Here is a 24,734-nt window from a genome sequence, read left to right as displayed (position 1 = left end):
TTTAGCAGGCCAATGCTCAAACAACTGAGCTATCCTGTTCCCCCATAGAATTAATAGAACATTGAACAAAGTCACTAGAATAGCTCCAGAAAATGAACAGCACAGTAGCTTTTTTCATAGGCCTTTGAGTAATTATTAAGTGATTGAAAGTTCAGCTGTCAATGCTCTTCTCTAAATGAGTCAGTCCCTGACAAACGCATATATAAACAAACTATTGATAGTTATGGAAAGAGAAGTGCAGAGTTCCTCATAGCAACTCAAACTTTGTTGAACAGTGTACAGTATTGACAGAGTCCTTTAAGGCATAACATCTAAAGCTCTTGTGGTGAAGGTCACTTCCCGCAGTTGGTAGCTTGTTTCCAAGTGCTCAAACATTGCTGCATAACATTTAAAGGTATTTCTTTGTGTGAACTTCTCTTGTAATAGTACTATAACCAAGCAATATAGCCAAGCACAAAAATCTCCAGGTATTTTTGTAAGGTCTCTCTTGTATAGCTGCTATAAGAGCATTGTGGAGTTAGACTTGGGCGCAAATGTTCCCCTCTGTTTGGAGCCAATATGTGGAAGCAGCTCAAAAGTTAGGGGGAAGGGAGTGGAGTGGAGTGGAGTTTATATTACATGTTCCTCCATGGCTATTTGGGAATAAAGTTGGTTATGTGGGCTAACAAACTGAATAGCCCTCTAGTCATGCCCCCCAAAGGAAGAAAAAAATTTCCCCAAAGAATGCTGAGTTCCTGTCCTTTTAGAGGATTGCAATCTCCAGGAAAGAAATACACTGGGGAACCATGGCAGCGTCTCCATAGGCTGATAATAGAATTGTTTCCTTCAGCAGCTTCCCCGAACTTTCTGTAAAAAGCTCTCTTTGGCATGAAAGCTCAGGCTTCCTCCTAGTTAAAGGATAACGTCTTAGGCAAAAAGAAAAGGAGTACTTGTGGCACCTTAGAGACTAACCCATTTATTAGAGCATAAGCTTTCGTGAGCTACAGCTTACTTCCTCAGATGCTGAGGAAGTGAGCTGTAGCTCACGAAAGCTTATGCTCTAATAAATGGGTTAGTCTCTAAGGTGCCACAAGTACTCCTTTTCTTTTTGCGAATACAGACTAACACGGCTGTTACTCTGAAACCTGTCTTAGGCAAAGTGTGTGCCAGTGTAAAGACATTTTTCATGCTTCAAAAAAAATTGTTCTGTGGTGATATGCCTTGGTCTTCCCACCCACCCAACTACCACAGACTTTGTGGCAGAATGGCGATGTTTTTGTACATATGAAGACCAATGAATTTTTAGATAAAATATTCATTGGTCTTCAATAAAACCTAGGTGGCCATGACTTTTAAAAACATTTGAAAAGGCTGGGTGGTTAATCTTGGAGTTACTACTAATAATAAAGAGCTTCATGAAGTTTCTAGCAACTATACATTCTTCAGGAATGTGTACCCTGCTCTCTAAACTTCATAAAACTAAGTAGCTCTTGTTTAAGGAGCTTACAGCAGACATTTTATCAACATGCCCAACAGCAGCTGTGAAAGAAACTGATCGCCTCTGAGTGGTAAGGTTGTAAGTTTGCAGGCTTTGCTGGCTGAGCTTATAATGCCTGCTGGTGCAGCCCATCCTGTGGCTCCCTGTGCAAGGTGCTGATCGCCACAGATTTCATCTGTGATTTCATCATTACTCTGATTTCATCGACAGCGTTCCTTCCCAAAGTCTACACACACCATAGTGATCACGAGAGTAGAGCGAATAACTGATTTTTTTCAAGTTTGTTGGCAATTTCAAAAAATCCAAAACAATTTGTTCTGGGACAGACTGAACACAAACATTTTGAAAATTTTTGGCCAATTGAAAAGTTGAGAAATTCATTTTGTGTTTGAAAAAAACATTTTGTTCAGCTCAAAATGAAAACTTCTTCAAGCTTTTTTTAAAAAAAACTTAAAAAAAAAAATTAAACCAAAATTCAGAATGAAAAGTTGTTTCATACCAAAAATCAAAATGTGTTTAGTTTTGAAAATGTCAAAGTGAAAAATAATTGGATTTTTTTTAAATGAACAATTCTGTGAAACTTAAATGAATTCATGAAATATTTAATGTCACCAAATCTGCTTTAAAAAAAAAATTTTGCTAAATAAAAGTTTGTCTGGCTCCGTTGACCACTTCAGAGTTCTTTCAACACTTGCAGAGCTGGGCTTGAGGAGCTTTTCCTGTTCATTTGACGCACTTGCTACAAATGAAAGAACCACATGGCGCCAAAATAGGCTCAAGTTTTACTGTCTCCCCACAAGGGTTGTAAGGAGGAGACGGCAGCCAGCGTTGTGTAGAATGTATTAAGATGTTGTTGTTTATAGTAAACAAAATGGATAGCTTTTCTTGTCTAACATTAATCTACCTGTATCTCCATGTGACAGGCAGGGATATGGGATGAGAGCTGTTAATTTATGGAACCTTAATTCTTAACTTTAATTTCATTTCCATTCTAAACTCTCTAAGCAAGAGTTGTTAGATCATAGTATGAAAGCGTGTGCGCGTAACTTCTAACTCAAAATTCTCTGGGTTACGATATTGTCAACTTAAATGCTTTAAATTCCATTTAAGAGCAAGCTAACACTTCCTAACAAAATGTAGAAATCTCTCACCCCTTCAATCAGCATAAAAGTTTCTGTATCTCTAACTTTTACAATTTGAGGACATGTTAATTGCGGGTAATCCTTACGGGTTGAAGATGTTCAGGGAGCAGCATTTTGATTTTTTTCCCTTCCCTTACTAAAACTAATTTTGGTTTTTAAGGGTAACTGGCTCATGCCTCAATGAAAAGCTGTGTGTGGAGGCTTGCCTATACCGACACTTTCTAATTTCCAGAACAATCAGACCTCTGTGATTCTTGTGGTGTATTAAACAAATCTCTGAATTAGTGCAATTAAACTATATCACGATGAATGGCAATTGCCTTCCAAAGTGCCTGTGGGAACCGACATCATATTACAATGGGTGTGGGTTGTTTGGCAAGCTTGTTCAGGGTGGCTATTAGGTAAGGGGCTCCATCCTGTTTGCCTCATATTGCTTGCACTAAAGCAGGTAGCATACTTTCTTTGGATTTGTTTTAACTGCTTGAAACTGCCATCATGCCTGATTAGAGTACAGCATCTATAGATGATGGGTGACATTCGCATAACTGCTATGAGAATTCATTATGAATGCTGTCTAGACAAATGCCGTGCTTGGGCCAAATTAATTCATGATGTCAAACTTCTACAGTAAACATTTCCCAGCTACTTCTCATTGAGATAAATAAACTGAAGATAGAAGGCGAAATTTTGATTTCAGTTACAATCTTGCAGCCACGTTGGCTTCAATGCGATTGTTCCCAAGCATAGCACTTGGTCCAGCATGCTTGGCATTGTCTGCTGTGGTAAATAAGAGGGTCAGTAGCAATATTGATTTGAATACTTGCATCATATAGTAAACCTGATGGTTAACAATTAAAAAAGAAATACTGTAAATGCTCTGGCAAACTTTAATTAAACCAGCTTTGTGATTCTGGTTCCTGATTTAATTAGCTGGGGAGGCAGTTAAATATAATCGTGTGATTCTGGACTACTTTAACTCACTCCCCAGCTAGTTAAATCCATCTGCAGTTCCTAAGAGACTAAGTTGTCAACATTAAATATCAAGGTTTAGAACACTTCCTAGCTAATTTTACTGCACGTTTGCCAGAAATACAAGTGTGTCACTTTTATCTTAAATACTGTTCTGTTTTTAATAATAAAAAGAACAATTTGCATCTAGCACTTCTTGTAAAAGTGCTTTACAAAAGCTGGTAGGTATTTTTCCCTGTTCTCTGGGTGGAGAAACTGGCAAATAATTGTATTGCCAATTACTGACTGATATTATGGCTTCCATCATTTGAGAGTATGCATGCAGCCTTAAGACTTCCTAGTGTGGGCTCTGCGCAGAACAGGTTAAGCTCCAAATCTGAGGTACATTCTGTTCCCCTCCCGCATTAATCTAACCAAATGTAACCAATTAATACGGGGTGTAAGGCAGTGCGAAAGGTAGAGAGTAATTTGTGAGAGAGTTCAAGTAATTCAAAATTATCTTTAAATTTGATTTATAAACTCTCTTGGTGGGATATAGACATTCCCCTGTGATGGCCCAGAAACTCTGCTTTGCTGATGCTGTTTGCACCACCAGGAAAGTGCAAAGGGACCTTAAACCTGTCCAAAATGAGCAGCGGAGGATTCCTCTGGCTTGTTTTTGCGATTTAATATTCCAAATGTGTTACTTACTTGTGATGGGTCACAAGCCACATGAAACGGAAGTGTTGTCCTAATGCATGAGCATGCAGATGTGTCTGATGCAAACACACGAGTGACTTTGTTGTTTGAGAACTTTGGAGTTATCATCTTGCTTTAATGTTCACAGAACTTCAGGCATAACTGAAGAAAGCGTGGGGGAAGCAAATTAACTTTACAAATGGAATGACCATCGGTAAAATTTTCAAAAGTTCCTGAGGCACTTAGGCCCCTAAGTCTCATTTCAAGTCAATGGAACTTAGTGTCTGAAGTCACTTAAGTAGCGTTGAAAATTTTTACACCATCATACATTGGACCCCAAAATGAAGTCTAGTATTGTACACATGTGCAGTGTTGACTTGAAAGGGCAACAGTAGCATACACTGTAGCCTAATCTATAGGCTGCGGAAATGTATTCTTGGGATGGTCATAGAGCAACAAGAGAATTAAATGATACACAAAGATTTGGAACACGTGGTTGGTCAAAATTAATAGTGTCCTAAGAATAGCTTTGAAGATTTGAGCCTTGTACAGGTTTTGGCCAAGACTAAAGAAATCCCCCGTTTGTGTTTTTAAATTGTTTGAATAGGCTCAATGCTGTGCAAAACAAACCCCATCGCACAGTCTTGTTTTCTGTGGAGGTAAATGGCTGAAGTGGGTAGGTGAGATTCTGTGGCCTGCATTGTGCAGGAGGTCAGACTAGATGATCATAATGGTCCCTTCTGACCTTAATATCTATGTATCTAAGTGATATTCCCAGTTGCATACCACAGGCTAACCAGGCTGCAGCTGCACAGCACTACACAATTGACACAAATTCAAAATTTTTTGTCCCTGAAGTAGACCTGATATTTATTTAACTTCCATGCCTGCCTTTGTTTACTTACTGGAAATTTGCAGCATGCTCTTAAATATTTACAGGATTCACATGGTGTAAGAAAGCAAAGATTCTTGTGTATATGCCAATGTCTTAGTTTCACTGGAGGTGGGAAGCGTTCACCTATATGCCAGTTTTTAACAACGAAAATATTAAGCTGTGTCTAGTCTCTGACCCATGCACAAAAGAGCTGTGATAGAATTACTTCCATTATATTAGGGCTACTAATTTGACTGTAAAGATTGCATTTAGATCCATATGTATGTGTGTCTGGGGCCAGGGGAGAGAAATCGAAGACGCTTTGGGCTTGACCCGATCTTATTTATGCCATTGTAAATCAGAACTATTTCCATTGAAGCCAGTTGAGTTACACCAGTATAAACAAGTGCAAATAAAATCAAAATAAGGTCTCGCAGCTACAATTGAATTTCGCATGAATGGAAAGAAACTGTCTGAAATAGTCACTGGGCATGCTCAGTACTGATCTGATGAGTACAAAATATATTCGTTTGTTTGTTTGTACCCACAATATACAGACACTTGCAATAAAGCTAAAGAAAAAGAAACTTGCTTATCTTCATCCAACACACTGACTCCTGTTCATCTTTCTCTTCTCCCTCCCCCACAATATTTATTCTAATGTATTGATTCTATGCACAAAAGGTTCCTACAATAACTTGAAGCAGGACAGTCTCTAGTAGGTTCAAATATACTAGCTCTGTTCATGGGCCTTCATTTATTCCAGTACACTAAATGCAAAGTCAAAGAAAAACTAATAGAGTAGTCCAATACCGATTCCATTGAAGTTAGGGTCAAAAGTCTCATTGATGACAGCAGAAGGTTGGTTCCTTTTATCTCTAGAGGACACCCATCTGTAGCAATGCAATTACGTCAAGGGTTTCCTGCACCATGACCACACAGTCACTTCCTAGTATTAGAGTTGAAGGCCGATATAACGGGTATAAAGGGGCTGTATGGCACGCATAAACCTCTTCTCCTCAAATACCCCAGTGCAGGGGGCCTCTATACTAGGAACAGAGGTGATGGTGGTGTGTATTGAAGGAAGAGGAGTGTATAGCAGGGGAGGAGCGGGTATGGGCAGGGTAATCCTGCATCCCTGCAATAGACTTCTGCACAGGGGCCATTGGAGCAGGGATATGAGTTAGATTAGCCTCAGGGCTGCCCTAGCTTGCACCTGAGTTCAAGTCCTTCCTCCAGAGTGGAGATTCAAACCTGGGTTTTCCACATAGGGATGATAGGGTACAATGGGGGCACCATTTTGTGAATGCCCGGGGTTCCTAAATCTCCTTGTCAGTCCGGCACCTTTTTATTTAAAAGGGGGAAAAATGCCAAACAGAAAAATTTCCCCCAAACGCTTTGATTTGCTTAAATTCTGAAAATATTTGAGTGCAGGTTCTTCTGCCATTCCGCCCAACTCCCCACCTTCCGCCCAACTTCCAGAACTGCCAGTAAACTGAAAAATGTGTTAGTAGCACAGTTCTAACAGCAGCCACCCATCTGTCCATGTGCTGGCCTGAGCAGTGGTGCAGCAAATGGTGTGGCCTGGGATGAACTGTCATAAGAAGTCCAATCAGGTTTTAGTAAGTGCTACTGGAGAGCTGTGGCACAAGCAACAGGAGTGTGGGATGAAGTGCTAAAAATACTTGTCAGAATTTAATTCAGAGTTAACATGCCCTAGAAAATATCTGCATTTCCTCCCAAAGTATTATGTGAATGCTGAAGATTAAACTCCAGAGCTAAGCAGCACTGGTTTGTCATAGGAAACATCTGACCTGTATAACCCAAATATATTTGACATAATTGGTGTGCCCCTACCAAAGCCTTTTCTGCCAAGAGACAGGCCAATAAAAATAAACATGAACTTTAGAATCAACCCTGAAGTTTGTACTGAAGGATTAAAATGTACTTTCATCTGCAGCAGTCGAGAGGGAAAAATTGTCTCCACTTTCCAGCATGATGTGACTAGCCACTTTCCAGAGTTCCATCTTCGTGGGGGCTTTGGGATGCAAGGCCTTGAAACTTGCAATACTGCACAATCCTTAAGGGCTAATGAGTGCTGTTTGAGGATTTGTGGAAAACCAAAAGAGCCCAGCAGTACGAAAGCTTATGGAATAAGAGAAATTGCCACAATGACTATACTGTGAATTATGTTAAAATTGAATAATTCTAGTGGGTATTTGGTGACTTCCCTGATAGCCCCAAGTCTTCCATACTTGTTCCCTAATTAAATGGGGGATTTTTGAGGGAGGCAAATTTGTGTAAAATCCCATTAACTGTTTTGAGTGCAGTAGTGATATAAAAATACTTATTTTAAATTTAACTATTTATTTAATTTAATTTATTAACAGGACTATAGCCAAAAAAGCTTGAGATTTGAAACTTGGCAATGACCGTTTTAAAGGCTAATGGCTTTGCTTGGATTTGTAAATCAAATTCATATCCAAGCATATATTTTCCCCCACTCCCTCTTCAAAAATACTATGAATGTTTGAAAATAGCAAGCTCAGAAGATGTTTTTCCAATAAAATCTGTAGGTGTATCCTTAACTATACTGTGTATGTTTAGCTAAGGATTTGATACTTGTTCAGTTTAAGTAAATGACAAAACATGGGGTGAAGTCCTGCTCCTCTTCTCCCCCCGACCCCGAAAAAAAAAAAAAAAGATCTGTGGCCAGAATTTCACTCTGTTTCTAGAGCTTATAGGACTTTTTTTTTGGGGGGGGGTCTGTCGTTTAATTCTTTTTTGGACTCAGTGTTTTTTGAAAAATGTGACCTTAAAAAAATTATAAAGCTTTTTATCAAAAACTTTCATTTCTTTTTTTCCAAATTGGTGTTTAAAAAATTAATTTTGAAAAGACTTTGTGATGTTTAGTGCATCTTCATTACATTGTGGAATTTCTGAAAAACATTTCACTTTAAAAAAAAAGACACAAACCCAAAACTTATTTTGCAAATTAAAACCAATAAATGAAAACTATCAGTAAAAAAAGTTCTGTTACAAAGACTAACACAATGAAAATGATTTCAAAATATTTGCATTTTTTTTAGAAAGCTGTTTTGATCAGCTCTGCCATTGACTTATCAAGAGTGCACTGAGGTTTCAAAGACCAAATTTGTAAGAGTCAATTGATAACTTGTTTTAGAAGGTGAGGTATAGAACTTGCTTATCTGCCGTAACTCTGGGTTTCCAATAGATACTAGCTTATTCAAAGTATAAAATATACTGCTTGATAAAACTAAACAATATCAGTGATCAATAAATTAACATATTAAAATGTTTGAATTAAAAAAATCACTATCTTTGTGTGTTGTTACATAACAAACACAACATAGATGAACCAAATAATGTAACATACTCCTTAGTCTACATAAATCTTATTCGTTATGAAAGATTCCAAAACTTTTAATAAAGATATGTCTGATCTTGCAAATATTGTTAAGCATAGGTCTTAGCAACATGAGTAGTTTTGATTCACCCTGCTTAGAAGCATTTCTAGAATTGGTCCTAGATAAATTCAGGTATCCCACAGCCACCCCTAAAATAGCCATTTTGGTCCAGCAACATCATGCAAATCTCTCTCAAGAAGAGAAGTGAAGAACATTAGCTAGGCAGGATGTAGTTACCTAAACTGAAGTCTGGCCATGGCACTGAGGCAATACTCCTACCCTTGTGAAACGTTCTACTCTGTTATGAGGCTAATCAAGCAATTACATGGCCATCTCTTGTACTAACTCATCAGTCACATCTACCCTACAATGACGCCCAGTGCTAGATATCTTCTACATATGTACAGAGACTAGATTTTAAAAAAATATTACTACAGCTGTAATTTTTGAGAAACCAATTAGGAGAAAGCCTTCCTGTTCCAAACAATGAGTGAAAGCTGGACAACAGTTGGAAATATCCTAGCCTAGTAAATTTAGGCCATTGTCCATTCATTTTCTTTAGTCATTAAAATGAGTATCAATGTTTCAATACTAAAAATGGCTGCATAATACAGACTATTGAATGTCTTTATTCAGTTGTTTAAATTGAATAAAAAAGTACTGTACAGAATCCAGCTGAGAGTGTTTTTCATAGATATTAAGGTCAGAAGGGACCATTATGATCATCTAGTCTGACCTCCTGCACAATGCAGGCCACAGAATCTCACCCAGCCACTCCTGCAATAAACCTCTCACCTATGTCTGAGCTATTGAAGTCCTCAAATCATGGTTTAAAGACTTCAAGGTGCAGAGAATCCTCCAGCAAGTGACCGGTGCCCTATGCTGCAGAGGAAGGCAAAAAACTCCAGGGTCTCTTCCATTCTGCCCTGGAGGATAATTCCTTCACAACCCCAAATATGGCAATCACCTGAACCCTGAGCACGTGGGCAAGATTCACCAGCCAGATACCCAGAAAAGATTTCTCTGTAGTAACTCAGATCCCACCCCATTTAACATACCATCACAGGCCATGGGCGTATTTACCATCAATAGTGTGAAAAAGTTCCTCCTCTACCTTGGTGGGTCCTGCGCTTATTGGTGGATTTTGCTTTACTCAGAGATTTATGGCAGCCCTGAGTTTGGCCACTTTCATGGCTTAAATCTGCCATTCACTCAGATAACCTCATCACTGGCCAGCATGGGGAAAAAAGAGTAAGAACAATCCCCGCAGTTTCTGCTGATCCACCAAGTGGGTCAGGGACCAGCTCAGAGACCTTCACCTCTGGTGGAAGCTCCTGTGTCTGGTCAGGAGTTGGGAGGTTTGGGGGGAACCTGGGCCTGCCCTCTATCTCGGGTTCCAGCCCAAGGCCTTGTGGACTGCAGCTGTCTCGAGTGCCTTCTGGAACAGCTGCACAACAGCTACAATTCCCTGGGCTACTTCCCTTTGCCCTCCACCCAACACCTTCTTTATCCTCACCACAAGACCGTCCTCCTGAGGTCTGTTAATGCTTGTACTCCTCAGTCCTCCAGCAGCACATCCTCTTACTCCCAGCTCCTTATGCGCACCACAAACTGAAGTGAGCTCCTTTTTTTAAAAATCCAGGTGCCCTGATTAGCCTGCCTGTCTTAATTGATTCTGGCAGCTTCTTGATTGGCTGCAGGTGTTCTAATCAGCCTGTCTGCCTGAATTGTTTCCAGAAAGTTCCTGATTGTTCTGGAAGCTTCCCTGTTACCTTACCCTGGAAAAAAGGACCTACATAACCTGGGGCTAATATATCCGCCTTCAAGCACTCTCTTGTAGCCACCTGGTCTGTCCCTGTCACAATACTTAAAGGTCAATTAATTGCCAGAATCATGTTATCCCATCATACCTTCTCCTCCATAAACTTATCGAGTTTAATCTTGAAGCCAGATAGGTCTTGCCCCCACTGTTTCCCTTGGAAGGCTGTTCCAGAACTTCACTCCTCTGATGGTTAGAAACCTTCATCTAATTTCAAGTCTAAACTTCCTGATGGCCAGTTTATATCCATTTGTTCTTGTGTCCACATTGGTACTGAGCTTAAATAATTCCTCTCCCTCTCTGGTATTTATCCCTCTGATATATTTATAGAGAGCAATCATATCTCCCCTCAGCCTTCTTTTGGTTAGGCTAAACAAGCCAAGCTCCTTGAGTCTCCTTTCATAAGACAGGTTTTCCATTTCTCGGCTCATCCTAGTAGCCCTTCTCTGTACCTGTTCCAGTTTGAATTCATCCTTCTTAAACATGGGAGACCAGAACTGCACACAATATTCCAGTGAGGTCTCACCAGTGCCTTGTATAATGGTACTAACACCTCCTTATCTCTACTGGAAATACCTTGCCTGACGCATCCCAAGACTGCATTAGCTTTTTTTACTGCCATATCACACGGGTTGCTCATAGTCATCCTGTAGTCAACCAATACTCCGAGGTCCTTCTAATTGATGCGTCCCCAGCTTTTAACTAAAATTCTTATTAATCCCTAAATGCATAATCTTACACTTCTCACTATTAAATTTCATCCTATTACTATTACTCTAGTTTACAAGGTTATCCAGATCCTCCTGTATGATATCCTGGTCCTTCTCTAAATTGGCAATGCCTCCCAGCTTTGTGTTATCCAAAAACTTGATTAGCACACTCCTACTTTTTGTGCGGAGCTCAGTAATAAAAAGATTGGTCCCCAAACCGATCCCTGAGGAACTCCACTGGTAACCTCCCTCCAGCCTGACAGTTCACCTTTCAGTAGTACCCGTTGTAGTCTCCCCTCTAATCAATTCCTTATCCACCTTTCAATTTTCATATTGATCTCCATCTTTTCCAATTTAACTAATAATTCTCCATGTAGCACTGTATCAAGAGCCTTACTGAAATCTAGGTAAATTAGATCCACTGCGTTTCCCTTTGTCTAAAAAATCTGTTACTTTCTCAAAGAAGGAGATCAGGTTGGTTTGACATGATCTACCTTTTGTAAAACCATGTTGTATTTTGTCCCATTTACCATTGACCTCAATGTCCTTAACTACTTTCTCCTTCAAAATTTTTTCCAAGACCTTGCATACTAAAGATGTTAAACTAACAGGCCTGTAGTTACCCTGATCACGTTTTTTCCTTTCTTAAAAACAGGAACTATGTTAGCAATTCTCCAATCATATGGTACAACCCCTGAGTTTACAGATTCATTAAAAATTCTTGCTAATGGGCTTGCAATTTCATGTGCCGATTCCTTTAAGATTCTTGGATGAAGATTATCTGGGCCCCCAGATTTAATCCCATTAAACTGTTAGAGTTTTGCTTCTTCCTCAGATATGGTAATATCTACCTGCATATAATCATTGCCATTTGTCATGCTACCATTATCCCTAAGATCCTCATTAGCCTCATTAAAGACTGAGGCAAAGTATTTGTTTAGCTATTGGGCCATGCCTAGATTATCCTTAACCTGCACTCCATCCTCAGTGTTTAGCAGTCCCACTTCTTCTTTCTTTGTTTTCTTCTTATTTATATGACTATAGAACCTTTTACTATTGGTTTTAATTCCCTTTGGAAGGTCCAATTCTACTTGACTTTTAGCCGTCTCACTTTAACCCTACATGTTCTGACCTCAATAAGGTAGCTTTCCTTGCTGATCCCTCCCATCTTCCGATCCCTGTATGCTTTCTGCTTTTTCTTAATCACCTCTCCGAGATGCTTGCTCATCCAGCTTGGTCTCCAACTCCTGCCTATGAATTTTTTCCCCTTTCTTGGGATGCAGGCTTCCGATAGCTTCTGCAGCTTTGACTTGAAGTAATCCCAGGCTTCCTCTGCCTTTAGATCGATAAATCCTTCAGTTCAAATCACTTCCCTAACTAATTTCCTTAATTTTTGAAAGTCAGCCCTTTTGAAATCAAACCCTAGACGCAGATTTATTTTTGTTTATCCTTCCATTCAGTTTGAACTGAATTAGCTCATGATCACTTGAGCCAAGGTTGTCCCCTACAACCATTTCTTCTATGAGGTCCTCACTACTCACCAAAACCAAATCTAAAATGGCATCCCCTCTAGTCGGTTCAGCAACTACTTGATGAAGGAATCCATCAGCTATCACTACCAGGAAAATCTGAGCCCTATTATTATTACTAGCATTTGTCCTCCAGTCTATATCTGGGAAGTTAGTCTCCCATGATCACGCAGTTTCCATTAGTATTTACTTCATTAAAAACATTAAAGAGGGCTCTATCTGTATCCAAATTAGATCCTGGCAGTCTGTAGCACACCCCAACCACTATCACAGGGGGGGCTCTAGTAGTTTTCTTCCCCAATGTGATTTTTGCCCAGACGGACTCTGTCTTATCCCTTCCATCGCTTCTTATTTCTTTACACTCTGCCTCATCACTGATATACAGTGCTACTCAACCACCTTTACCTTCTGTCTTTCCTAAACAACACATACCCTTCAATATCTGTAGTCCAGTCATGACTACTATTCCACCATGTTTCTGTTATCCCTATAATATCTGGTTTCACTTCATGCACCAGTAGCCCTAGTTCAGGGGTTGGCAACCTGTGGCACACGTGCCAAAGATGGCATGCAAGCCGATTTTTAATGGCACGCTGCTGCCAGACAGTCCCAGCCACCGGCCCCGCTCAGCCCGCTGCCGAACCCAGGCTGGGATCCCGGCAGGCAGTAGCGTGCCATTAAAAAACATGCCTCCCCACCCCCCCGCTGGGGCAGGGTGAAGAAACTTGGTCCTGCCGGTTGCTGCTGCAGAGCAGGCAAGCTCCCTGCTCCCCTGCCTCTTCCCCCAGCGTGCTGGGTTCCTGCCCCTCCTCCTCTCTCTCCCTGCTGCCGATCAGCTGATGGCCCTTGCAGGGGATGGGGAGAAGTGGAGCCGCAGTGCGCTCCCTGCCTTGGGGAGAAGGTGGAGAAGAAGTGGGGACGGGGCCATGGGGACGGCGGGTGGAATCAGGGTGTATCCCCTCCAGCCTCCTGCCATGAGCCTCTCAGGGCAAGGGGCTGGGAACACCACCATGACCCCAGCCCACACCCCCAGCCCTGACTCCAGCCCCCCCACACCCCATGTCCTGACTGTTGCACCCCCCACATTCCCACCCCCACCCTGAGCATCAAATGGGAGCTCCTGAACACCCCCACTCACATTCCTACCTGCACCCCTTGCACCAAATGGGAGCTGCCCAGGTAAGCGCTCCACCCTCAAACCTCCTGCCCCAACCCTGAGCCCCCTCCCTCATTATAGCTCCTGGCTAGACCCTACACCCCAACCCCCAGCCTGCTCCTTCACCCCCAGCTCTGTGCTCAGTGCACTCCCACCCTTAGCTCAGTGCAGAGAGAGAGGAAGAGAATGGGCTGGAACCAGGGAGAAGGTAGTACCCACTGTATATGGGCAGGGCCAGGATCCCAGACCAGCAGCGGGCTGAGTGGGGCCGGCAGCTGGGATCCTGGCTGGCAGGAGCCGGTGGACGGAACCCCAGATCGGCAGCGGGCTGAGTGTCAGCAGGCTGAGCCGCTCAGCCCACTGCCGATCTGGGGTTCTGGCTGCCGGCCCCTTGCTAGCCGGGTTCCTGGCCGCAGGCCCCGCTCAGCCTGCTTCCGGCCTAGGTGAATGGAACCCCAAGCTGGCAGCGGGCTGAGTGGGCAGGCAGCATAAGATCAGCATTTTAATTTAATTTTAAATGAAGCTTCTTAAACATTTTGAAAACCTTGTTTACTTTACATATGACAATAGTTTAGTTATATAATATATAGACTTATAAAGAGAGACCTTCTAGAAAATGTTAAGATGTATTACTGACGCGCAAAACCTTAAATTAGAGTGAATAAATGAAGACTCGGTACACCACTTCTGAAAGGTTGTTGACCCCTGCTCTAGTTCCTCCATTTTGTTACCTAGGCTCCTCGCATTGGTGTACAAATATCTTAATTTTTGCTGTTTGGCCTCGCTCACATTCTTTACCTGATTAGGCCCGGTCATTTTACAGCCATTATGACCTACTAGACTGGTATCCACACTGCCCTTCCTCCTTATGTCCATTCTCTTACCCACGGCTGTATCCTTTCTTACTTTGAGAGGGAAGAAAACAATGTTAAAATCCGGCGTGGAGATTACCTGGACATCTGCCAACCCTCTCCCCCAAATTCCTAGTTTAAAGCTCTCTTAATCAGTTCTACCAGCCTCCATCCTAGAAGTCTATTTCCTTCCCTACTCAGATGAAGTCCATCCTGAGAGAACTGTCTTCTGTCCATGAATGCCTCCCCGTGGCCATACATCCCAAAGCCCTCCTTATAGCACCACTAGCTGAGTCATCTGTTGATAAGTCATAATCTTGTCACACCTTTGTTCCCCTTCTCTAGGAACAGGCAGAATCCCACTGAAGATCACCTGAGCCTCGATTTCCTTAAGCGTCTTCCCCAGCCTGGCATAGTCTCCCTTGATACGTTCCAGCGAGAATCTAGCCGTATCATTTGTTCCCACATGAAGGACGATCAGTGGATTCTTTCCCGCTCCCTTTAGGATCCTCTTCAACCTCAGGTCCACATCCTGTGTCTTAGCACCTGGAAGACAGCATAGCCTTTCTAGTCTCTGGATCAGCTTTGGTTACAGGCCTGTCCATTCTTCTCAGTGAGGAGTCCCCGATCACGTAGACCTGCCTTTTCCTGGTGATGGTGTGATTCTCCGGTCTATCCCATGTTCCTTCTGGCTGCAAGTTCTTTCCATTCCTATTCTCCCTTGTAATCCTCTTCAACCCATGCTGTATCCTCCTGGGGCTCATATTTGGTGTAGTCTTCATTGACTCTTCCCCTTTTCCTATAGGACTACCCGCTCTTCTCTTCTTCCTTGCCCTTCCACCTTCAGTGACCACCTGCTGAGCCCCCTTCTTCATTTTCCAACTCTGTAAACCTGTTCTTGAGCTCTATTTCTCCTTCACTTGCCTGTCTTTTCCTCTGCCTGGTTCTCTTAGTCACATGCTTCCACTGTCCATAGACATGTAATGCAAAATACGTTGAATGAGTCTTCTCTAATTTTATTTAAATACTTTGATTTGGTGAGCTTAGCTCTCTATAAATGGCTATACATTCTAAGTTTTTAAAATGAGTCCGAACTTTTAAATTACTGAATACTTAAAATTTGTATCCATATGTTGACTTGAGAAATTGCAGGGGAGGGGTCTCGTTCTATCCAGCTCATTCATTATATTAGACTTGGACAGATGCACAGGTCTTGTATAAATGAATGACATGAGTGATTTTCAATCTCTAATATAAATACTGACTTCGCAGGAGCCAGTTCTCTAATATGGCTCACACATGTGCAATACTGTTATATCATCATATATCCTATCATATCATATATTGGTGTTTTAGGACTCTGGCTCCAAATCATTTGAGGCGCTAGTCACTAATTGATAGTACTGCCTATCCATAAAACACACTTTGCTTGGCTCCCAAAGAATAAGGGAACTTAATCATGTTAATGGTACAGTGTAATTTTATATTTAGATGACAAGTACTGTATAGGTGAGCATATTTGTTTCCATTTTGTATGTCACGGATATTAATCTATTAATAATAATGGTCTAAGATGAAATTGAAGTTTTGCGACTAATGTTTCGGGAGATTGTGATCAGATGGAGTAATCCAGTATTCTGCTTGATTAAGGCAATGTGAATGCCCTTTAGGTGTGAGCTCAGATGGTTAGTCTGAGCTGCTGCCTGTGCCACAATGTCCACGCTGCTATTTTTAGTGTGCTATCTTGAGCTAAGATCGTGTGAGTCTGTCTACCCAGGCTGGGACACCTCTCAGCTGCAGTGTAGACATATGCTTAAGGGCCTGATTCAAAACTTGAAATCAATTGAAAGACTTTTATTGACTTCAGTGGGTTTTTGATCAGGCCCAAATGGCTGTTATGGCTTTTCATAGTAAGAAGGTTGGGTGGGTGAAAGGAGCCTTTTGTGAGAACCGGAAGAAACAGATTCTATATAAATTTTTTATTAGAACTCCACTTTAATAATGTCTGGTCACTACAAAAATCTAGCGTGGATGTGAACAGTCCCCTGCACTCTTTTGGAAGAACAAACATTTCTTTCTAAATCACAACAAAGTGAGTCTGGTGTGGGTCAAATCTTGCAAATCTTGTTTATGAAAAAGCCGCTAAAGACAACTTCATTTTTAATCTCAATGAAAGAGGCTCCTCAGTGACCCCTGAAGGCACGCCAATGGAATCTTCCAGCATATGCCTCAGTAAACAACAAATGATCCAGTGAGGTGCTCTAACAAAGATTGATGTGTCCACCCAATTAGAGGGATATAAAGAGTTCTCCGTTGAAATTCTGAGTTCATTTAGGTTGCTCTGTTGTTTCCACAAACTAATGCTGAAGCGCTGCTTGAAGGATATTGTTGGCATCAACAACTGACTTGTGCGTTAATTCTTCTATATAACAAGTGTTATTCTATCCATGCTGAAACAGCTACTTTAAAAAAAAATAAATCTGAATATTGGAATGAAGCCAGCCATTTCTCTCAACTCAAGGACTAAGTACAAGAGCTTCCCTATAGCATTGCTATAAAAACAGCTGAGAAGGCTCTTAAACTATAAACACCTATTTTCAGGTGCTTATAACTTCCAAAATTTACTTTTTGGAGCCCAAGTTTCTCATGCCAAAAATATGTGGGTTTGGTTTCTGTGCGTGGAATGCTCTTGGCACAATGAGGTTAACTCAAGTGGTCAGTTGGAGTTCTGAAAATCAGAACTTTCAGACTGTTTCCTTTTTCTTTTGGAACATTTCTTCCATTTTCCATTTTAGCCCAAAGTGTTGACTTGTATTGCTTCAGAATGAGTTTCCTCATGGCATCTTAATAGAAAACGAGAAATAAAGGCCATTTTCTCTAACTATAGAGAATATTTCCATTCCTGAACAAGCACACTACGTGTCTTTTATAGAACAATATTTAAAGCAGTCATATGAGGGACATTAGGCAGGATATTACCAAAATACAACAAGCCACACAGAAATCAGGTTACGTTTTGTTGTTTCAGCCAGGTACTCAGGTGTGTGAGTCCTACATTAGCGCCTGAAGCACTTCAGGATATGCTCTTAAGTCTTGTAGACACTCTTTAAGCCTTCAGTGTGACAAAATGTTGCAGTTAAAGATGTACTACCTTAACTAGGGTTCCAGCAAAAGAAAGTACATCATGTGCTGTACAGGGTGCACTGAAAGTTCAGAAATACATGACATTGGTATGTGTGTAATTCTGTTTCCCAGACTACAAATGAAACACTAACTTGTGAAGCAAATAATCTAAATCTATCAGCAAACCATTACAATATAGCACCTCAAAAGAAGAGCAGCTGATCTGCTTTTTACTTGTAAACCAGTGAGGAGCCTGCATACATGTAGGATGATGGACCTATTGGGTTGTGACAGATAGATGTGTGGACCTCCTCTCTGTAGAGAATGAGTTAACTATTTCTGGGGGGGGGTTTTATGTGCAGTTCTTACCTTAATTATGATCATCAGTGATTTAATTCAGATACAATTATAAATCCTTCATATGCACAGCATTTTGCAGGACCAGCTAACATAAGTCTTTGACTATTAAAAAACAAACACACACATTTTCCCTAAAAGAAAATCTACCAAGTCTCTTCTGAACCCTTTTGTCATAATGTGTATTTGTCTTTACAATGGAAGAGGAAATTAATACTCCAAGACACATCATCAGCATTTAATCAAAGGCCCTAATATCTCATTCTGTTACTTACAGATTATAGAGAAGTTGAACACTTAAATGATAAACTCCTGAGGTTTAAATAGACCATTACTGGAGGATCCTTTATGAAACAACATGAAAACTAAGCGTGAGATAAACAGAAAGAAAGATATACTGTAATGTATAGTCCTTACCTTTTTCATACAATAAAAGTTCATTGTGATGGGGTGTACAACCCCACACTGGGCTGGAAAGGGTTAAAGGACAGTACTGGGCCCAAGTAGCCCCCCACCTCTGGCCTGCACATTATTAACTGGGTTGAAAAAGGGAGCAACCCAGCTCAGAATGGGGAGGCTGAAGCTGAGGGTTCCTGAGAAAGGGGCCGGAGAAGCCTTCCTGAGGGAACAGTACTATATGCTGAGCGCAGCTGGGGTTGATCGTTTGGTTTCTTTTTCTTTTACCTGGGACCAGAAGCTGAGGGAGGAAAGCAGCAGGAGGAGGTGACCCAGGGAGGGTAACTTAGAGGCCCCTTCAGAGGCTAAACATCTAGGGCCCTGGGTCAGATCCTGGTGGAGCAGGCAGGCCTTGGCTCCCCTCCCACTGCCCCAGCTACTGTGTAGGCGCCAGTCACTAGGCTACCCAGCCCTCCCAAGGACCCTATTGCAATTATACAATATAAAAACAATTCACTTAACTTACTTTAAACATGTCAGATCCTCCCCTCTGCTTTTTAAGTAAACTGAAGCCAGCAATTGTAAAGCCTGATGTAGGCTTTCTCCTGAACAAGCTTAGCCTACTTTGCTTGGATTGGCCTATTCTTGACTTTTAGGTTCAACAGAGGACTATCGTGTTAATGGATTCCCTATGTGCGAGATTATTTTTTTAAACTTTTTTTGTTTCCATTGTTTATGGAGTTGTGGGTCACTGACCCACTAGCAATTCAGTAATATACAACTCAGAGGTCCAAAGTGTAGATATTGGTCTTGAGTCATTGGCCTTTGTGTCCATAAGCTTATTTGCTGTTGTCTAGTCACAGTCATGGTTGCCAAGTATGCCTGCATGCCAAAGTCTTGAGTATATAAATGAACCAATGTGTGTTTAATATTGAGGTTTTTTTTGTTTAAGGCTCTGGCACAGGAAACTGCTGAAACTAAAATTCTGAATTAATTTCAGAAACACCATATTGCAGTGGTGACTGAAATACCATCCTTAAGGATGAATAATTCTAATGGAATCAGATTAAACATTCTGTAGGTTGGAATTCATGCATCTGAGGCTACTTCATTGCACTTCACATTCGTTTAAAAAATACTTATAGTTAGAGGTCTGGTCTCTTTTGTGGCTATATATTACTTGCTTACATGTGTTAATTCCTATGGCATCATACCTTCCTGTCCCTGAAGATGTAGTAATGAGTGCACAGTTACCTGGTAGGCATACAATTAAATGCCTTAACAATTGCAGAGTATCCTAGAACAAGCAGCTGCTCTTTTGAGTTGGCCAGTGGCCACTTTGTCAACTGGATCTTGTTGAAATTGTCCTGTGGGTCAGTTAACTCCCTGGGTTTGATTTTTTTTTTTCTACTTATGGTTAATTATTTTCTAAATGACTACTCAGAGCAGGAGTTTCAAATCCTCCATAGGATTTGGATTAGCCCTATTATTGGAGTTTTAATTTGTAAATGCCTTGTTTTTAAATATTTGGAGGAAAATTCTTTCATGTACATTTCACTTTGTGCCCCAAATCCTGGGCCAGACACAACGTGTAAGCTTGAATGTACAAAATAGAACTTAACCAATTTAGTTTCAGTGAGAGAATTCAGACCTTAATTCTCTCAGTCCTACTCTGCTGCATGCAAAAGTTTATAATTTTTATATTTCAGTTTATATTTCTAATACAAAATTCTAACCGGTAACTAGGCTCCAGGCATCATTTAACTCCACTTTGTCAATTACAATCTCTTTCCCCAGGGCAGCTTTTGTTCCTCCAAGAGGACAGTTGCTGCAGCAGATCTTTCTTTTTGCACCTTGGCTTTCATTTTCTATTGGCAGGAGCAGGGGCACTCTACCTAGAGGAAAACTAGGTAGCTGCCTGGGCTAGCACATTCTGCTTGAGGAAGTTGGGCCAAACCTGAATGGTGCTGTGATCCCCATGCACCAGGGTGCAGTGCCACTCTCACTCATGGCAGAGGGTTGGCCGGGTCAAACCTGAGTGAGTGGTGATGTGACTTGGTGCTCCCACTTCTACCATAACCACCGAACCATCAGAAGGCTTGCTGTGCCTCCCCACCCCTGCAAGTTAAATAGTGACCGTAATATGACCTTTCACATTCCTGTGGTGGGAAGGACTCCTCAACAGCCCAACACTGTGGCATGTAATTTCAGAAAGGGGAACTACGCAAAAATGAGGAGGTTAGTTAAGCAGAAATTAAAAGGTACAGTGACTAGAGTGAAATCCCTGCAAGCTGCATGGACACTTTTCAAAGACACCATAATAGAGGCTCAACTTAAACGTATCCCCCAAATTAAAAAACACAGTAAAAGAACTAAAGAAGAGCCACCGTGGCTTAACAACCATGTAAAAGAAGCAGTGAGAGATAAAAAGGCATCTTTTAAAAAGTGGAAGTCAAATCCTAGTGAGGTAAATAGAAAAGAGCATAAACACTGCCAAATTAAATGTAAAAACGTAATAAGAAAAGCAAAAAAGGAGTTTGAAGAACAGCTAGCCAAAAACTCAAAAGGTAATAACAAAATGTTTTTTAAGTAATCAGAAGTAGGAAGCCTGCTAAACAATCAGTGGGGCCCCTGGACGATCAAGACACAAAAGGAGCACTTAAAGACGATAAAGTCATCACCGAGAAACTAAATTAATTTTTTGCTTCAGTCTTCACGGCTGAGGACGTTAGGGAGATTCCCAAACCTGAGCCGTCTTTTGTAGGTGACAAATCTGAGGAATTGTCACAGATTGAAGTATCGCTTGAGGAGGTTTTGGAATTAATTGAGAAACTTAACAATAGCAAGTCACTGGGACCAGATGGCATTCACCCAAGAGTTCTGAAAGAACTCAAAAGTGAAATTGTGGAACTATTAACTATGGTTTGTAACCTGTCCTTTAAATCAGCTACTGTACCCAATGACTGGAAGATAGCTAACGTAACGCCAATATTTAAGAAGGGCTCTAGAGGTTTATCCTGGCAATTACAGACCGGTAAGTCGAACGTCAGTACTGGGCAAATTAGTTGAATCAATAGTAAAGAATAAAATTGTCAGACACATAGAAGAGCATAAATTGTTACGCAAAAGTCAACATGGTTTCTGTAAAGGGAGATAGTGAAGACCAAAGCAGACTGTAAAGAACTTCAAAAAGATCTCACAAAACTATGTGAATGGGCAACAAAATGGCAAATGAAATTTAATGTGGATAAATGTAAAGTAACGCACATTGGAAAAATTAACCCCAACTATACATACACTATGATGGGGGGTTAATTTACCTACAACTAATCAGGAGAAAGATCTTGGGGGTCATCATGGATAGTTCTCTGAAGACATCCATGCAGTGTGCAGCGGCAGTCAAAAAAGCCAATGGGATGTTAGGAATCATTAAAACAAGGAATAGAGAATAAGACGGAAAATAACGTATTGCTCTTATATAAATCCATGGTATGCCCACATCTTGAATACTGCATACAGATATGGTCCCCTCAACTCAGAAAAGATCTATTGGCATTAGAAAAGGGCAACTAAAATTATTAGGGGTTTGGAACGGGTCCCATATGAGGAGAGATTAAAGAGGCTAGGACTTTTCAGCTTGGAAAAGAGGAGACTAAGGGGGGATATGATAGAGGTATATAAAATCATGAGTGGTGTGGAGAAAGTGAATAAGGAAAAGTTATTTACTTATTCCCATAATATAAGAACTAGGGGCCACCAAATGAAATTAATGAGAGCAGGTTTAAAACAAATAAAAGAAAGTTCTTCTTCACTCAGCACACAGTCAACCTGTGGAACTCCTTGCCTGAGGAGGTTGTGAAGGCTAGGACTATAACAGGGTTTAAAAGAGAACTAGATAAATTCATGGAGGTTAAGTCCATTAATGGGCTCTGTTTGTCAGAGGGTGGAGATGGATGGCAGGAGAGAGATCACTAGATTATTACCTGTTAAATTCACTCCCTCTGGGGCACCTGGCATTGGCCACTGTCGGTAGACAGGATACTGGGCTGGATGGACCTTTGGTCTGACCCAGTATAGTTCTTATGTTCTTAAAGTCTGACATGCCCCCATGTTAGAGGAACTTCTCTTCTGGGGATAAATAGAAAGGTGGCACACTACAGTTTTGCCTAGGCAGCCTTTGGTCAGGAATGACCGACACCATCAAGCATGCAAACTCTTATCATTTTTTCCTTTTTTTTTTTAAAAACCAAACCCATTGCTGCAGTTGTCATTGTCAAGCAGGGTGGATAGATATATATCAAAATGATTTAAATAATCAATTTTAATCATGATTTAAATCAGCAAGCCAGAAACCCTGATTTAAATATTCACTTTTTAATTGTGATTTTTATTTGTACTTTTTAGCGATTTTTCTAAAGAAAGTTTGATTCTTATTCATTGATAACCATTACAATATGTTGATTTGCCACTAAAACATAGCCTTTACACTAAATTTGGTGCTTCTTTTTACTAAAAATCAGGAAGAGTCATTAAATGTGTACACATTTTATATAAGCAGTTATATAGTTTAACTTATATTTATTCAGATTCTCAATTTTTACATGGTGAAAGATGCATTTTTTATTTACTAGACAATGAACTTGTTTTTTGTGTGATTTGTGTCAAGTTCTATTTGAATGGAAATTAAAATTCAATTGCACAAAATCAGGATTTTAATTTTTTAAAATTAAATAAAAGTACCTTAAATGAGCTGGATACATGAGGGGGAAAAAGGTTATCTAAACATGTTTTGCATGTTATCTGTAGTTACTGAATAGAACTGATTGTTTCTGATCACCCTGTCCTTCAAAATTTTCAAACTAGTAGATCTCATCCTTTCACACCTAGGTTTTATTCACCGATTGGAAAAGGGAAAGAATGTTTCCTGCTTTTTCAACTCCCAATTGGTTTTTCAACTTTCAGTGAACTAGTCACTAAACTGAATTAGTTGAATAATCTGAAATTAAAAATAGTCTCTCTGCACCTGCAGAACAGGTTGATGTCAAAAGCTGATTTTGCATTTCAACAAACTCTGTAGTTTCAGGTGCTTGGCCAGCGACTGCCACCAGTTCAGTGATTTGACTTCCTTTAAAACTTGGCAGCAAACACATTGCTTAATAGTATTTTAGGATGTAATAGATTATAGTAAATTTAGGCTTTAACATATGTTGTCAATTTCAAATTTAATTTTAAATGTTTATTCTTAAATAAGCCTATATAAGAATCTGCTAACGCCACTCACCTCCAGCTATTGTCTACCCATTGGCTGATTGGGAGCTGAGAGTTGGTTAGGTTCTGGTCAGGTCCCCTCTAGCAGTGGGCAACGGTAGGGTACACCTCAGCCAAAGCAGATGAAGTAAGAAGACCTGGGTACTGGTACGATGGGCAGCCAGGCTAGATTTGAGTGGCGTTATGACCCAGCACATGGACTCCTGCTCCCAGTCCTGGGTTGCACTCCATGAGTTTTCAGGAGATAAGCATGAGTATGTGAGATAGGGTTCAAATGCATGAATCTCACAACTCAGTTGTGAGACCTAAGGTGTTTGCTGATTGCACTTAGAAGCTGTAACCTATTATAAACCATTTGTCCCTTCTGTTAGGATATGGATTAGTGACCTAACCTCCCAGGCTGAATCTTTGATCTGCAGACATTTCTTACAAAAACTTTCAGTTGAGATTTATTCTCCTATTGAGTGGCAGCTGTACCAAAGTTATAAACTGCCTTATCTGCTACTTGATTACTTTGACCCACTTCTTTCAAATGTATAAGTTTCCATTTGGAAGTTGGAGCCAGATTGTGAGAATAGTAGGGGAATGGAGCCTTAGTTTTGGAGAAGCTTTGAAAATATGTAATGACTAGGGCTGTAGTGGATTTGATGTCCTGGCATGCAAAACAAGACTCTCCTACTAGCTCATGCTAAGTCAGTTTAAGCACTAATAGTTGTATTTATTAGAGTAGATCAGGAATGCCAAACACAAGCCTGGCTCCAGCTACTAAGTACTTCAGTCTGGACTGGATTGCCAAGCAGTTATAAATTCTTTCTCTGGCTTTCAGGCGGCTGTTGCATTGACTTTGCACTGCTGGAAGCAAGACCATCTAGCACGTGACTGAGAGAAAGCCTAAACCTTTTCTCAAGCCATTAATTCTGCTGGGAATGCACAACTCATATGGAGAGGGAGCCTTCG

The 24,734-nt window shown here is 40.8% G+C and overlaps 1 protein-coding gene across 1 annotated transcript in view; it reads left to right on the top strand.

Moving 5' to 3' along the window:
* Positions 1 to 24,734, top strand: part of BASP1 (brain abundant membrane attached signal protein 1) — a 72,261-nt gene that overhangs the window by 8,705 nt on the left and 38,822 nt on the right. The gene's annotated exons all lie outside the window — the stretch shown is intronic.

Source organism: Lepidochelys olivacea (genome assembly GCF_965140295.1).
Source record: "Lepidochelys olivacea isolate rLepOli2 genome assembly, chromosome: 2".
NCBI lineage: Eukaryota > Metazoa > Chordata > Testudines > Cheloniidae > Lepidochelys > Lepidochelys olivacea.
Note: the sequence above shows the minus strand (reverse complement) of the source record. Positions and strands in the feature narration are given on the sequence as shown.